This window comes from Planococcus citri, chromosome 4 (genome assembly GCF_950023065.1).
Source record: "Planococcus citri chromosome 4, ihPlaCitr1.1, whole genome shotgun sequence".
Taxonomy (NCBI): Eukaryota; Metazoa; Arthropoda; class Insecta; order Hemiptera; family Pseudococcidae; genus Planococcus; species Planococcus citri.
This window is the reverse complement of record NC_088680.1, coordinates 29,645,161-29,661,362: the sequence shown is the minus strand read 5'-3', so window position 1 is coordinate 29,661,362 and position 16,202 is coordinate 29,645,161. Positions and strand designations below refer to the sequence as shown.

Here is a 16,202-nt window from a genome sequence, read left to right as displayed (position 1 = left end):
GAGATGGCGCTAAACGTCCATGTAGAATTAAAACTCGTAGTTTTTCGAATTTAATTTTATTTGATAATGATAAAGTTGATCATTTTAATTATTCGTAATTATTAATCAATATTATTTTCAACGATATGGAAGGGATAGAGTCCAGTAAAGTATCCTGAAATAGGTTTTGAACTCGTATAACCCATTCTTTGAGTGCTTTTGTTTCAAAAATCTATATTTTTCATGATAACAGTACTCTAGATTATTTTCGGTAATTTATTATTTCAGTGGATACAATACAGGTGATGGGATTGAATTAGGATAGGTATTTAGATCCGTAAAACCTATTTTTGAATTTATTTATTTCGGTAGTTCAATTTTGAATTTAATTAATTGAATTAACCAGTTCATTATTCGTTAATTAGAACTAAAAATTTCGTACTCGTTTTTTTTCTATCTTTCTTTAGTAACACAAGTAATGTGATCGCTTTTTCGAGATGATTGGTGATCACTTGATCAGTGAGGTCGAATTGGAGTTTCGTTGCTTGAGTAACATTCATAACGATCTGGCCAAGTGAATTTTGACATTTTGGACCCTTTGAATGCTTATAAATGGACCTGAAAATTGAAACTTCGAATATAGACGATAAAAATAGTATTATATCTGCATTCTTTTTTAATTTTTCATGTTTCATTTTTATCCAAATTTTTTTGGTAACCGACTGAATATGAAATACATTTTTAAGGTATATTTCAATTTCAAACTGACAAACCCAGTCCAGTTAAAATTCACAATTTTCTTCACATCAAGGATACCAACCTGCTGTCAAAAACTTGTTTTCTATCCTTATCGGTAGGTAATTGCTCTTCATTTAATATTATTTTTTCCACCAAAGTGAAAATGAACAATCCAAAAATGAAAATAAAATTAGTTTTTCGCGCAGTGTTGCCATTTACTATCGCATTTCAAAATATGGAAAAAAACTGAACAATCAACGTGTGCCAGAAACATGTACCTAGTTAAAAAATTGGACCAGCGACTTACAAAAAAAAAGAAAAAAATTAAAAATCTACACAAAATTTAATTTTTTTATTTCTTTTTTTACAAACATAGTCCATCATAACATACTTATTATAGTAGCTTATTCCTAAAAATAGTATTCTTTCACCTCAACTTATGTTGCGTTCAATATAAAAATTCAAAAAATCAACTGTCAAAAAAAATTCAAATTTGAATTCATAAGATGCATGATTTGTTAGGTTTTCAACAACAACGTTTAAATTATCGCCAGATCTTTTTCAACTTCATGAAATTTGGAGGCTCACATTGCAAAAAGAAGTGGAATAAATCACGCAAGAAATCTGAGGACTTGATATGAGGCTCAAGGAACTGAAATCAAAGAAGTAAGTAGAAATTTGAAATTATCGGGTTATTCAAGGTGTCTATTAATAGAATTTAAAAACGAAGATGCAAACCTTGGACAAGACTTTTTTCGAATACAGGATTCGACTCAATTCATCTTCTAAAAAAAAAAAGTAACTTTGAATAAACAAAACGTGAGCAAAACATTATAATGCAGGAAAATTGGCAAAAAAACAGAACCTTTCAATTAAACTTGACGTAAAAAAACGTACCAAAAAAATATCTCAATTTCCAACTAAAATTTAGTCATCATAAAATAAACTCGATCAAGAGTTGGTCAAAATTGTACAAAAATAAAGAATTATGGAAATTTCGAGAATTTCTGGCAAAAAGCAACCCTTCTAAAACTTTTGGGAAAAATTTGAACTTTTTAAAATTTTTCGCAAGGAACCGTCAATTTTAGCCAAAAAAAAAAACAGATTTTTGGCAATTTTAACAAAAAGTCAAACTTTTTGCTATTTTTGGCAGAAAACTACTCCAGCAAAAGGTGCTCTTTTTGCAAAATACGAGTATGTACCAATTTCTAGCAATTGTTAGCCACAAAGAGAATTTTTTGTTGATTACTGGCAAACAAAACGTGTTTTTTTGCACCTTTTGTCGAAAAAGTAAATCTTTCGCAGCTTCGTGGCGAAAAATGAGTTTTTTTTGACAATTTTTAGAAGTAACTTTTGCAATGTATGCCAGAGGGTGTTAAGCTTCTGCAGTTTTACGAGAAAACGACACTTCCTGATACTCTAGACAATACCTAGGTGAAACTTTTTGTTGCTTTTGGCAGAAATCTATACTGACAAGTTCAACAAATGGGCGAGTTTTTTTTTAGCATTTTTTGCCAAAAAGAGAAACTTTACAACATTTTTGGCGCAATAAAGAGAGAATTTTTGTAAATTTTTGGCAAACAAGTTTTTTGCACTTTTTGCAGATTTTTGGCAATAAAATGAGAATTTTCGGCAATTACTGACACAAAGCAAAACTTTTGAAATTTTTTGCCAAATAGGTAATGAAAGTTTTTAGTATTTTTTGACAGAAAGCAAGACCTTGACGATTTAAGCAAAAAGCGAGGCGAGAGAAAACGTTGAAAAGGCAGTGTAGTCAATTAAAAAACAGTAAAAAAATGTACTCCAGAATAACACTATACTTGTTGATATTTGTTATAATTTTTTCCTTTCTTTTTTTTTCAAAAAATTAAGTCAAGCCAAAATTTCAGAAAAATTAAATTTTTGATTTTTTTTTTTTCAAAAAATAATCCAAGCAACCAAAATTTTAAAAAATTAGACGAAAGTTATGTTCAGTTGGTTACATGAAAAATAATCGAGTAGGAGCTTTGCAAATACTTGACGACTCTTTTTTTCTGATGGAGGGATAGAGGGAGAGGGAAGGTGCTAAAAATTTACGTGCCAATTTTTCGCTTTCCCAACGTCTTTGTACATTCCAAAAAAATTTCGGAGGAATGGGTGTATAAAAATTACCTTTATAGCTTCACTTTTTCGTTTTTCAAATTTTCAAACTTCATCGAACGTTTATAATGGAATTTTCGTCTTACTTTTTCAACGTGTTTAATCAACTCTGAAGAAGAATAAAAAAACATTAAAATGGGTTCGAATTTTTTGAAAATTATACTTCTGAAAAAAAAGAGAGAATATATTTTTACCCAAGCAGAACGAGGACTTACCATTTTGGAAAATTTTTAGATTACCAAACTTCAAAACTATGTTCATTTTTAAAAATTGTTCTTCAAACGTAACTTTTATAAAAGACGAAAGAAATGAAAATTTTCAGAAAAAGTTGATAATTTTCCATTCGTTAAATGGACAGTTCTGAAAAGTTGACGAATTTTGAATAAAAGAGTTGAAATCAAAGTACGTACTTTTAGAATTTTATAATAGAAAGTGAAAAACTTGAAGATTAACCCCCTACCATAAGATCCCAAATTTGAAAAAAATTGAAAAATCGTGTGACCTATGGTTTGTTGGGTTTTCACAGATGCTAATTTCAAATTTAAGCTAACTTTTTTGATTTGAGCTCCCTATAAGCTCCATGAAAGGGCCAAAATTTTGAAAAAAATTGAAAAATTTGTATGACTTACACTTTGCTTGATTTTTAGGGGATGCACACTGCAGTTGAAAATCACCACATTAATTTCGAACCGATCCTCTCAGCACTGAAACATATTCGAGTTAAAAACACACAAAAAAACACATCATATTTCAACTAGAATCCGAAAATTCTTCTTGAGACCACAGTGGAACATATTTGTACCAGCCAGAATCAGTTCTCCGTCCAGTAATGAAACAAACACAGGATGAAGAATGATCATGGAGGATACAAAATTATAAACCAGCTTTTCTCGAACATAATTTTACAATATTCTACTTCACATCTAAACCAAACTATTAAATAAGGCAAAATATCAGAAAATACAAGTAATATTACACAATATACTCGTATTATAGGTAGATTCTACACGTAAACTCTAGGCTAAGGTACATTACGTATTATAAAACGTTACAAAATACGATTATTCGCGAGCTGAGTTGTGAAATTGTACACGTTCATCTCAGCAGATACATTTACACCTCGCAATACAACAATACAAGGTTCCGTGAGCTTAACGATGCGTAAAATTAAAACAAAATTAATTCGTCCAGCTGTTCTGTAATACACACAAAAGCACATGATTGCTGAAAAGTTGAAAAAGACAGCTTTTCATGAATTGTTTAACGACCGCGCTTCGACTACATCAACATCGTATTCTCTCTATGTAGTTTACTCTGCTCTACTCTGTTCTGTTCTGTTCAACGACATTTTTTTCTCCTCGATGCGATGCTTCTGATGTATTAAAAAAAAAAAAAAAAGAAAGAAAAAAAGGAAATATTTTTTTTTAATCTGTCCCGAAGCGTATCACGTACTTCATGAAAAGATTTTCGTCTAGCAACGTTTTAATTTTGATGTAAGGGCGCAAAAAGCCATCCCTGTATCTTGCGTATTATTCCCATTGTGAATAAAAAGTAGTTCAAAAATTATACTCTTTTTCAAATTCCTACCATCAGCACGTAAATCGCGTATACCAGAGAGCTAGAAAAACCTCCCTCTTTACCCTGATTACCTTTCTCAAGCGCTATATACCCCTACCCGACCCGACCCGACCGACGTTAAAAAACAAAAACCATCTCATTTGACGGGAAATATTTTCAATTTTTCTAAACGAAACGTGGCGCGAAGAAATATTGAAGAAAGTCGACTCTCTCTCGACGAAAAATTCACCATTTGGCTGACAAAATATCAACAGGGGTTTTTTGCGAGCTCGTCGTCGTCGTTCGCCATTATCCATTCGACGAGTAATTAGTTTTTTACCCTTCTCTTGTATCCTCCTCCTCGTGTTGTTCTCTCGCTTTGCAGGGCGCACACCAAAACAAAAACTACATGGTCCGTGACCTATTTAAACGCCACCGCGACGACGATTTATACGCATATATTTCAACAAATGCCAGAAAACCCGTCCAAACTATGCGCTTATTATGGGAAATATTATTGATACGATTTAACCAAATTGTATCGACGATTGTTTCGAGCTAGGTGGAGTTTATGGTCATTTTTTTGAAGTAATTTGCATAACATGAAAAACCTTCTGGGTGAAAAATGTGTGAATATTAAGTGGAGTCGATTTCTAAATTTTTCCAGCACGATCTGAGCCAAAGTGCGAAATAAAATTCAAAATTTTGAAAGTCTGAGCTTTTGCCAAAGGGTTGAATCAAAACTCAAAAATAAATTGGAAAAGCTGAACCGTGAAGGAGAAAAAACAAAAAAAAATTCAAATCATTAGTTTAATTCGAAAATTGAAAAATAAGCCCTCAGATTGGACCAGAGGGAAAAGGGCTGAAGTCCAAAATTTTGAAAATTTTAGGCTTTCACAGATGGTAATTGATCGGATAACCACCCCCTTCCCCCCAATGAAAATGAACCCTCCAAAGAAGTCGAGACCCAAAAATTTTAAAAAGTGCAGTATGGGTATGAAGAAATTCAACCTCCCTGTGGGGGGGGGGGGGCAGTATCGAGTTTGGGGTCAAATGGTGTTGAAAACTTTTCAATTTTTTTTCTTTTTTCCAGCATTTGTACTCAATTCATTTTAAAAAAAAGTAACTTTAATATCCAAAAAGGTTCAAAACAGTAGCTATAAAAGTTACAACTTATGAGACGTGAGCAAAAAAAATTGGCGTAGAAAAAAATCACAAAAAAAGCCAAAATTTAAATGAGAAAAAATGACTTTTTGGCAAGTAATGGCAAAAAAATGATACTTTTTTCACATTTTTCTCAGAAAAGTGGCTGTTTCGCCATTTTTTGGTCAAAAAGCGAAACTTTTAATGTAAAAAAATTAAAACTTGAGATTTTTTGAAAAAGCGACAATTTTCAGTAATTTATAGCAACAAAATGAAAATTGGCAATTTTTTGCAAAAAAAAAGTGACACTCGCAATTTTTGGCAGTTTTATGTAGAAAAGCAAGATTTTTTAGTAAGGCTATAGGTGGATAAGTATGGTGAATTTGCCCCCGAGAGCTTCAGGGTTGATATTTGCATGGAAGGTTGGTACCCTTGAGCACCTTCCGTCACGAAAGTTTCAGACCCCCAGACCCCTCCCCCCGTTTTTGAGAACCCCCCCCCTTTTCTAAAATTACAATAAAAATTTTTTTCTCAGCCCCATGTGAACCGATTTTTTTAATTTTTTGGTATGTTGTAAACATCCATAAGAGGCATCCCCACAAAAAATTTCAACCCCCTCCCCCCATATTTTCCCCTCAAAATGGGGTTTTTTAGTTTTGTTTGCCCGTTTTAGCAATGATCATGATTCGGCACAAAAATGCGAATAGCATTTCTAAATGTATTTTTGACTCCTACAAAACATATATTTTTTTCAAAAAAAAAATTGTGGTGGGCCGTGGTCAAAAATTGAAAAAACCAACAGAGGGGGTTAAAAATGGATTCTGGTGTAAATCATTGTTTTTGGTAAACAAGGTGTCGTTTCCATATGCATCGAACCCCCCGAACACGAATATGACGCCCAATCTTATGCTACCCTCATCCACACCCCTCCAGCGCCTCTGCCCCCTTCTCAATTTTTACTATATCAAAAGTTGAGCTATTTTCGTAATATTGGTGTCGTTTCCAAATGAATCGAACCCCCTGAACACGAATATGACGCCCAATCTTATGCTACCCTCATCCACACCCCTCCAGCGCCTCTGCCCCCTTCTCAATTTTTACTATATCAAAAGTTGAGCTATTTTCGTAATATTGGTGTCGTTTCCAAATGAATCGAACCCCCTGAACACGAATATGACGTCCAATTTTATGCTACCCTCATCCACACCCCTCCAGCGCCTCTGCCCCCTTCCCAATTTTTACTATACGAGTATTAAAAGTTGAGCTATTTTCGTAATGTTGGGATTGTTTCTATATGGATCGAACCCGGCCCCGAACACGAATATGACGTCCAATTTTACGCTACCCTCATCCACACCCCTCCAGTGCCTTAGCCCCCACCTCAATTTCTACTATATTAAATATTGAGCTATTTTCATAATGTTGGTATCGGTTCTATATGAGTCGAATACCCTGAACACGAATATGAAGTCCAATTTAGCTCTACTCTCATCCATCGCCTTTCAGGCTACAGCCAGCTCGACAATTTTTATTATTTGAAATGCTAAACCTATTTTCATAATGCTGGGTGTCATTTTGGCACGAATGGAAACCTCGAAACTGAATGTTAAAGTTTGAACCTTGCAATGGTCATTGTTTTACGAGTTTTCAACCTTCGCGAAACATACTTTTAAAAGTAATAACAACCCGAGTAATTATTTGTAGAAGATTGATCAGAGTTGGTGAAAACATTTATGGTTTAGGTGGGGGCGAAGTCACTGTATAGGGTTGTGGTTGAGGTTAGCATAAAATTGGACTTCATATTCGTATTAGGGGTGTTAGATTCATATGGAAACGACACCAACATTTTGAAAATATCTGAACTTTCAATATATAGTGAAAATTGAGTTGGGGCAGAGGCACTCGAGGGGTGTGGATGAGAGTAGCATAAAATTGGACGTCATATTCGTGTTCGGAGTGTTCGACTAATATGGAACCAATACCAACATTACGAAAATATCTGAACTTTCAGTATAGTGAAAATTGAGTTGGGGGCAGACGCACTGGGGAGGAGTGTGGATGAGAGTAGCAAAAAATTGGAATTCATATTCGTGTTCGGAGGGTTCGACTCATATAGAACCGATACCAACATTATGAAAATAGCTCAACTTTTAATACTCGTATAGTAAAAATTGGGAAGGGGGCAGAGGCGCTGGAGGGGTGTGGATGAGGGTAGCATAAAATTGGACGTCATATTCGTGTTCGGGGCCGGGTTCGATCCATATAGAAACAATCCCAACATTACGAAAATAGCTCAACTTTTAATACTCGTATAGTAAAAATTGGGAAGGGGGCAGAGGCGCTGGAGGGGTGTGGATGAGGGTAGCATAAAATTGGACGTCATATTCGTGTTCAGGGGGTTCGATGCATATGGAAACGACACCTTGTTTACCAAAAACAATGATTTACACCAGAATCCATTTTTAACCCCCTCTGTTGGTTTTTTCAATTTTTGACCACGGCCCACCACAATTTTTTTTTTGAAAAAAATATATGTTTTGTAGGAGTCAAAAATACATTTAGAAATGCTATTCGCATTTTTGTGCCGAATCATGATCATTGCTAAAACGGGCAAACAAAACTAAAAAACCCCATTTTGAGGGGAAAATATGGGGGGAGGGGGTTGAAATTTTTTGTGGGGATGCCTCTTATGGATGTTTACAACATACCAAAAAATTAAAAAAATCGGTTCACATGGGGCTGAGAAAAAATTTTTTATTGTAATTTTAGAAAAGGGGGGGGGGGTTCTCAAAAACGGGGGGGGGGTCTGGGGGTCTGAAACTTTCGTGACGGAAGGTGCTCAAGGGTACCAACCTTCCATGCAAATATCAACCCTGAAGCTCTCGGGGGCAAATTTACCATACTTATCCACCTATAGCCTTTGTTAGAAAGCGAAAAATGTTGTCAATTTTTGGCAAAAAGCACGAGATTTTTTGAAAATGCTGGCATAGATGGGGCACTTTTCTGCAATTTCTGTCGAAAAAGTGAGTCGCAAGTTTATGGTAAAAAAGATTTTTTTCTTGGAAAATTCTGACAAGATTATGTTTAACTAATTTTCAGGTGAAAAAAGTGAAAATCGAAAAAATAGACAAAACCGATTCAATTTTAGGATTCATTTTTTGAGAACGTGAAGAGGAAAACTTTGAAAAACGTTGGACTCGAGATCCCAATAAAACCAATTCCAAAAAGATCCTGCAGAAGGGAAACTTTGGTTCTCATAAATGATTTTTTGAATTGTCCCCTCCCCACTTTTTTTTCAACGAAAATAGATTCTCGAATTATTTCAACAATCAATCACACTTTTTCTAAATCCTTTCACCTCATTTACATGAAAAAGAGGTCACAAGAAAATAAATAAATAAAGTCACAGGATGAGTTGCAGAAAAAAAAATGTTCGAGAAAATCGAGACAAAATAAAAACTTGAATAAAAACAGAACGAAACTTCAATAGTCAAAATTTTTTCAACATTTCTGTACTTTTTATAATTTTTGACCAAGATTTGTACTTTTCAAGTTTTACTCGCTGTGTGTCAATTTGCGTGTTTTGTTTTCTCCGCATCATTCACATGTCCATTTCCCAGACGAAACTATTTACTCGTATAAAGGTTTTATAAGAGAGGGAGGGGGAGGGGTTTGCTTGAAAATTTTGCCAACTGACATGAGGAAAAAATACAATTTTTTTCGATTGATATCATGTTCATATGACTTATAAAAATTTGCATTTCCTATTTTGGATTTTTGGCGGCTCAAATGTGAATTTTTTAATTTTAAAACAAGAAAAAAATTGGCTTGAGTGAAGAGAGGGCGAAAGTTTTTGAAAATCTGTGTTTTGAGAAATAAAAAAAAATAGTTTTTTTTTCATCACGAGCCCTCCAAAAAACGTGGGTTGGAGCAAACTGCCCCCTTTTGCCCCCCTCTCGACGACCCTTCCATTTCCCACACGTAAAAATCCTCGAATTAATAAGCAAGAAATTCCAAAAATGGATCGTAAAAAATGTAAAACGTTTCCAAAATTTTGTAGACACCCTGTGATTTGAAAAATTCTCTATTTTATATATGTTTTTTTTTTCAGTTCGAAACAGAAAACCTCAACCCTCCTTTGAAACCTTCCCTCTCCACCTCCATATTTCTTCGTAATCAGCCCTACGCATTTTTCTCGTCAATAATGCGAAATTTTATTACTTTATATTCCCACTTCTTTTTTTTTTGAGAACCATTGATACGATGAAAATTTATTCAATTCGATCGACTGAATCGTAATCGCCGTCATAAAATAACATATCGCCATTTGTCAATAAAGATCGATCACAAAAAGACATTCCGTCCCATTTACGCGAAACCGTGATACTAATATTTCATCGCACCAATACTCCTCATCCGATATTTGAGAACCCCTCGCATTAAAAAGGGCAAAATATAGTCGACTTTTGAAGTTCATTGTTGTTATATTCCTTTTCTTCTTTATATACACAGGGCACACTGCAATGTAGTAGCTCGTATATATAAAAGAACGTCGTCTAGAAATAGCAAAAAAAAGACATTTTTTTAGCCTCTCACCATCAGTCTGAGAATCTCTATAATTCAACACGACGACAGATGACGTATAAATTAAAATTTTCTTTTTCAATTTCATCGCGGATAATTTTATTCCATCGATAGGTTTACTATAGACGAGTTACGAGGATAATCGAATCGAAATGAAAAAAAAATTATCTCGGTCGAGTTTTAAGAACCCATGAACATGGTCGTATAATATTTTCAAAGCGTGTACATATACAGAACGCGAACGGGTACGAGGGGGAGGAAAAAAATAGCGATACTTGGTGTCGAGCCGCGGTAACAAGTACCATCGAAACAGAATAGGTTATGAAAGTGACCCCCTTTTTTTTCATTTTCAATGAGTCGCGTATTTTAAGAACCACCGGTTTGAAAATGATGAACATAGGGGTGAGATACAAAGATATGCAAATAATGTAGCTTACAAGTTTCGCACTCTTTTTACCGGTCATTTAGCGATTTTTTTTCGCTCGCTTTCGAGCGCGCGTCATGTTGCAAGGTAATTGAACTTGGGTCGAGTTGGTTTCTCAAATACCTACCCTCTCCCCTCCGCCCTTTATATCTCCTGCTTGTTCCGTAGACATTACTCTTAATATTGAGTAAGGGGTGATTTTCTATTACATACGATGTTACATATCATTAGATAAACTTGAAGGCGGTTGACGACGTCTCGACGTATAGAAATAATTCTAAATTTCGCGTCAATTTCAAAAATACTTGTACATAAAATGTGTCCCTTGAGATTTTTGGGATGAGATTTCAATGAATTTACAGTATGAGTCCGAACTTGAACCTGAACCGGAACCAGAACCAGTACTTATCTCACATAATACAGCTGTGATTCAGTCTCCATTCAAAATCGACTGTACTTAGTTTAAAACTCTCAACCATGTACTTGATTCAATGTTAAGCTATATGAGAAATCTCAACTTGAGTAATATTGTCCAGAAAACTGAAGAAGCTTTTAACGAGTGGATTATTTATATGTATATCCAAAACAAAAATTATCCTGATATAACACAACATAATGCACTTGGTTTATTTTGTGATCCTCAAAACATTATAGTTGTGCTGGATGTTTAGTTAAATCATTCGGACCGGGCACTCAAGTAGAGGGCGCTAGTGTTGAGACGGGGCTTTTCTTATCAGTGTTTACAAAAGCATTAATTTCCAGGGTTAAAACTGAGAAAATAATTCTATGTACATTATTTTTACAATTATTATTGCATATTAGTTATGACCAAATCATATTTTCATTTTCAACTCGTAAAACCAAGTTTTGGTTGATTGATAAGAAAAGCCCCATCTGAGGTCTGAAGAAGCTAGAACAATGGGCACACTAGCGAGTGGCGCCCTCTTTGTGAGAGACCAGTCAGAATGTCTCGATTCTCGATTCGGAGTTGACGAACAAGTGTTGCACTCTGGCGGTAAAATGCATGAAATACATGTTATCATGCTGAAAGGGGGACATTTGCATACCCACGCACGCTTCCACATGCGCACACTCAACTTGTCAAGATGCGATTCTCAATGAAATGTCCCCCCTTCAGCGAGTCGATGGTGGTGGTGGTGCCGCCACGAGATGTCAATGTCGAATTATAATGCAAAATTTCCCATACTTCTGCCTGAGAAAGAGTATTTTACTAATTTAGTTATCAAAAAAGTTAATGTTGAAAATTACCTAAGTCAGTGTGTCCCAAACTGTATCAGAATTCAGAAAAAAATTCTGGATCCCGAAAGGTAGATCAACTGTGTACTACATTTTGAAAAAATGTGCCAACTGCAAGTATTATATGATACAAGACTTTTGTGTGAATCAAAACAGTCCATTTCCATGTTGTGGTATTGACATATTTGGTCTTTTATATGTAGGTACAACTGGTATATTAACGATAACTTAGTCCAGAAAAAAGTATTTGTTTGTATTTTTACTTGTATGATTGCTCGTGTGATTCATTCAGAACTATTAGATGTGTCAACTAATGATTTTTTACTGGCATTTTGAAATTTCATTGCATTATGTACAATGCCTAAATTTGTAATCAGTGATAACACCATTGATTTTTCAGATATGGACTGCTACTGGCCCATAAGCGTTATGTATGGCCATTGACTTGAACATAGTAAGTCAAGGGTTGCAATCTGTGCATGCGCCAGCTCAGGGAGGTACGTATAACATCACTGTGCACATTTTTCAGATTTGGGCATGCGTAGAGAAGCCAAACCACAACTAACTGATGATTGATGAACTATGTTCAAGACTAGTGTTGGCCTGAGAATATTCTCAATGCGCATAATCTGAGAATATTCCCGCAAATTCGCGAATATTCTCAACTGCTAGGAGAATATTCTCTCAAAAAAATAAAAATCATGACTCTTTTCAAAAAATTTAAAATTTTTTTACGATTTTCTCACAATTTACAAGTTTTACAACTACTTTTCTTTATAAATTTCCAATTTTTCTTAATAATTTGAAAGTTACCAAAACCTTTTCAAGGAAAGTTTCCTATCATCTCTAAACTAAGTAATAATGTTCTAATTTTTTGAAAAGAATATGTGGAATATGCGCACAAAATGCTCGTATTCTTGCACATGCTCAAGCAAAAAAAGAATATTTGCAAATTTGTCCAACACTATTCAAGACCACTGGCTTATGCACCTCTAGCAATCCATATCTGAAAAGTCAATGGATAACACACCTCAATTTAAAATATCTAAATCAATTTTTGAAAATCTTGGGAAAAAACAGTTTTAGATAATGATGTGATACATTTTTGTAAAGATTTAAATGAGTGGAAATTGTTACTAGACTATGCACCTTGGCATGGTAGTTTCTATGAATGGTTGATTACTATTGTTATGATGTCACTTAGGAAAACAATTTTTAATTGTAGAATACCTAAAAATCAATCACAAACTGTGTTGTATGAAGTTACTTCTGTAGTTGATTCACAAAATCTATTGTATACATGTCGGTGAAAATGATAGTACCTAACATTTCAAAACCTAAAATGATCTAATGGATTCTAAATTTGACTTTGTTCCATAGATATCAATTCAGTTAAAACTATTAAACTCGACATAACTGTAAATTTATGGGAAAAATCTAATGATATAATTGATTAGTTCTGGAATGCTTGGAAATTTCAATACCTGACTAGTCTTTGCTACTGTAATATTAGTATAAGACAAAAGAAAAATGTAGTTGATGTAGTTTCTAATGTAGGAGATATTGTATTAATTAAACATGATTAAAAATTTTGTTCCAGAGGTGAGTGGAAGTTATTTAAAAGTTGGGTCAGATGGTACATAGTGCAACATTCGGTTGGCTATGGATTTTTTGAATTTTTATGCCAGGTTGAGGGGTCTGGGAGAGTTTTAAGGGCCATATCTCAAAACCAAGTTGAATTTTAAACTTTGTTACCTTGAAGATGAAACTGAGTATGTCCATAAAAAAATTGTCTTTGTGCATCACTGATAAGACTCTGACTCTGAGATTTCCTGAATTAGAAAATTTGCAGCTGGGTGCAATAAAAGTGCAGTATGGAAGATGCCACGAAGGTAACCGATGTTCAATCAGGACCCAACAAACCCTTCCGAGCAAATCCAAACCTCATCAGTGATTCATAAAATCATACTTTGTTATGGACATACTTGGTTTCAGCTTTAAGGTAACGACTTGGAGTTACCAAAAACATAACAATAGATATTCAAGTATTACAAGACCCACTTATTGTTTCAAACATTTTCCCAAAAAGGTGGGGGGGTCTCTTCCTTTCAAACTTGCGGGATCTTGGAACGGAATTCATTCTCGATGCTTACCCATGAAAAAATGTTTTTGTTGTATTTTTCAAAATATTTTCAAATAGGACCTTGACGATTCCATCATGTTGAATGTTACACTTTTTATGAAAAAATCCAACATTCTATGTATTTTGAAAATTTTCAAAAAAAAATCTCCACACAAAAATATCAATTTTTATTATTCAGATACCTGCTTCAAAATGAAATAAAATTTGAAAAAAAAAAATAGAATTCATTCAAACAAAAACCTTTTCAAATGAAGGAACAATCATTCCATGAAAAACACCCCTCTTGCCTCTCCATCGCGAGAAAACCAATCCATTCGACTTTAATAAAAAAAAAAATCTGCAAAAAACCCTCGATTAAAATTACCCTTCAAAACAACCTCGTAGTGGAAAAAAAGAAGAACCAAATACTCTCTTATCAAATCTTCGCGTTATACGTACAATTTCCTTAATCTGTTTGATTAAAACGAATCAAGAAGAGCGAGAAAAAAAAGCACCAGCGATAGATTAAATCGCGCAAACAAAACAATACCCCGAAGATATTGCCCTTGTCGAAAAACGTGTACTGAACAATGTACACTGGTGACATTGGCAACTGTCAAGGGGGTTCCCAAACGAGCGAAAAATTAATTTCCATGATTTATTATCATTTCGGGGGTCTTAAGATCTGACATAGCTAAGTTGCAAACTTCGCATAGACAATTTTTTCATTTAGTTTACAAAAATCTCTACTTAAAGAGTCGACGGGTTCCCAAAATACCTACTTATAGTTAAGGCATACTCATGTTCAGTATAAATGTCACAAAGGCGGCTTTCATTTCTCAAACCGAGATACAAACATACGTATGTAAATATGAAAGTATACCGGAGAAATGTTGACTTTAATAAAAATCATACCGCGTATAAGAGTTTCTCCATCTTGTCTTTAAACTGAAGGTTGAATTAAAATAAAACCAGGGGTATTCAAAATTTAACCTAATTCCGAAACAACGCGACGAGAGAAAAATTGAAAAATTTCGCACGTTCTCATCTCGCTGGAGTGTGTAACATTGTAACAATGAAAAATAAGAAACCCTTGAGATAACTTATAACGCAATAGTAGGTATAAGTATAACGTTATCTTTCACTGTACGTATGTATCAGAGAGACACTAAGGGTTTTCTCTGGTTTTCTCTTCTCCTGTACTTATATATGTAGGTATAGTATAGTAAGAGTAAAGTATACCTACCTACATAATCAGTAACACATATAAACGAAATTATTAGCTAAAAGCTTTTCATCATTTTTCTCCCAGCAACGTAATCCCGTCACTTAGAATATAAAAAATAAGTTTCGACTTTAAATTCAGCCCACGTGTGGTAGTTCATTCACGTTCAACGGGATGCGACAATGCGGAAAAATATTTACCTATTTTCCACATATCTATTCTCCGTCCAGTTGGTTCTCAAGTTAACACTGCGGCGGAAAATGATAATGGGAAAATAAGCAAATTACCGACGATGGTGTTGCACAGACAGTCAGGTAGGTTATAGATGGATATATCTTTCTTCTTGTCGGGAAATTATTCATACTGTAATACAGAAATAACAATATTAATTATCAGTTCGATTGAAAAAAGAATGAAAAATATGGAACAAATTGTTAAAATGACATGAAAATAACTTTTCAAACAAAAAAAAAATGATGGAATATCACAAGATTTAGCTGCACATCCTTTACAATGTTATAATCAGGACAGAGGGGAGAGGGTTTGGTCAAACAATCAAAATTGGTTTGTTCAATATTTTTTCAAGACAAGCCCAAAACTTTTCTATTTTTAGAAAAAAGTACATATCACGAGAAAAAAATTTCAGAATTCTAAAAGAAATAAATTTTAAAAAATCCAAATTCTGAAAAAAATGAAAATTTTGAAATTTGCTCAGAAAAATGAAAAAAAAAACAAGTCTTCAAACTTTTCAGGTATCAAAATAAAATCAAATCAAATTTTTCCAAGTCATTTTTATTGCGTTTTTTTTTTTTTTTAGAAATTTTGACCAAAAAGGGAACAAAAGCAGCATTTGCAAATAAGTATTTGCTTGAGTTATTAAAGTATCACGTACAAAAAATTGATCAAATATCATCGAAAATGGAATAAAATTTTGCAGAAGATACAGAAGTCAACATTCAGTGAAAAAAACTGAAAAAAATTTTGGTATACAAACAATGAAAATTGCCAAAAATTGAACATCACTCATATCATTG

At 34.0% G+C, this 16,202-nt stretch overlaps 1 long non-coding RNA gene across 2 annotated transcripts; it reads right to left on the bottom strand.

The window, feature by feature from the left end:
* Positions 1 to 1,050: 1,050 nt before the first annotated feature.
* Positions 1,051 to 5,966, bottom strand: LOC135842546 (uncharacterized). 2 transcript variants are annotated; one of them, XR_010558145.1, is made up of 4 exons: positions 3,486 to 5,966; positions 2,869 to 2,965; positions 1,456 to 1,502; positions 1,051 to 1,369 (listed from the first exon to the last, which is right to left on the bottom strand). It is a non-coding gene; the product is annotated as an uncharacterized LOC135842546 (long non-coding RNA). The 2 variants fall into 2 exon arrangements; XR_010558144.1 differs by having other exon boundaries at positions 1,456 to 2,965.
* Positions 5,967 to 16,202: the final 10,236 nt, after the last annotated feature.